Here is a 1,583-nt window from a genome sequence, read left to right as displayed (position 1 = left end):
TGTAACGATTTGTTGAGGGCTTAAATGACAGTGAAACTGACACTCATACAACACGCTCACAGTGTTATGCAACTTAGACTCCGTTTACTGATAACTCAGGTTGCTTATCGAGTCTATTTTCACAGACGAACATAGGCAATATTGGCTGTAGCTATACTGCGAATTTGTTGTAGCTACGTTACATTGAGCCGCTGCTGATGCGGAATTTGTTGAATATACGTTCCACCCTCAAATTACTTTTGCCCAGCAGTCTAGATGAAAATAAAGTACTTGTAATCTACACTGATGCAGCCTCATACATGACTGCTGCTGTTAAATTGTTGAAAGTGTTTTACCCAGCCTTGCCCATATCACATGTCATGCCCATGCCATGAATCGTGTAGCTGAGGCGATACGTCTCGAATTTCCACATGTAAATAAGCTAGTTTCAACCATCAAAAATGTTTTTATTAAGCACCTACAAGAATCCAGTTATTCCGAGAGGAGCTTCTCAACGTACCACTTCCACCAGAACCCATACGTACTCGCTGGGGTTCGTGGCTAGAGGCCGTGGAATATTACAGCGAGCATTTGGAAGACATTAAAAACATTGTTCTTATATTGTGGAAGGAGGCAGTGAGCATTACTCCAGCTAAAGATCTTCTAAAGAACCCAACAATTCCCAGCGACATTGCATGTATAAAAACTCATTGTGCAGTTTTGGTCTCTATTATTGAAGCTATAGAGTGTTCAGGGAAACCAGTGTACACGCATCTGCGATTGATAGAAGAGGAGACAAAAAAAGTTGGCTTGGTCCCAGGTTCTATTGGTATGAAAGTTAGTGAGAAAATAAAGACAGTGCTTAAAAAAAAAAAAAAAAAAAAAAAAAACAGGACTAACCGCCCCCACATCAAGAGAACATGAGTGTGCAGTCACACTGCTCATAATATCGTCATTTAAATATGCTCCGGTGACAACTGTTGACATGAAAGGCTCATTCGCGGCATATAAGATACTATTAACAGACAAGAGATGCAGTTTCTCAACGGAAAAATCTGGAGAGACTGTTATTTGTTTACTGTGACTGTAATTATGGACTGCTAATGGCCTTGCCGCAGTGGTAACACCGGTTCCCGTTAGATCACCGAAGTTAAACGCTGTCGGGCTGGGATTGCACTTGTATGGGTGACCATCCGGTCTGCCGGGCGCTGTTGGCAAGCGGGGTGCACTCAGCCCTTGTGAGCAAACTGAGGAGCTACTCGATTGAGAAGTAGCGGCTCCGGTCTCGGAAACTGACATTCGGCCGGGAGAGCGGTGTGCTGACCACATGCCCCTCCATATCCGCATACAGTGGCATGCAGCCTATGGGCTGAGGATGACACGGCGATCGGTCTGTACTTTTGGACCTTCATGGCCTGTTCGGGAGGAGTTGAGTTTAGTAATTATGGACATTGACAATAATATAATGTGGATTTTTCTTAATCTATTTATCTTTCTAAACAATAAAAGCCGGCCGGTCTGGCCGAGCGGTTCTAGGCGCTTCACTCTGGAACCGCGAGACCGCTACGGTCGCAGGTTCGAATCCTGCCTCGCGCATGGGTGTG

General features: G+C 44.7%; 1 pseudogene; it reads left to right on the top strand.

Moving 5' to 3' along the window:
• Nucleotides 1-1,078: 1,078 nt before the first annotated feature.
• LOC126191863 (5S ribosomal RNA) lies at nucleotides 1,079-1,196 on the top strand (annotated as a pseudogene).
• The last annotated feature ends 387 nt before the right edge of the window (nucleotides 1,197-1,583 follow it).

The sequence above is a fragment of the Schistocerca nitens genome, chromosome 6 (genome assembly GCF_023898315.1).
Source record: "Schistocerca nitens isolate TAMUIC-IGC-003100 chromosome 6, iqSchNite1.1, whole genome shotgun sequence".
In the NCBI taxonomy this organism is placed as follows: Eukaryota; Metazoa; Arthropoda; class Insecta; order Orthoptera; family Acrididae; genus Schistocerca; species Schistocerca nitens.
Note: the sequence above shows the minus strand (reverse complement) of the source record. Positions and strands in the feature narration are given on the sequence as shown.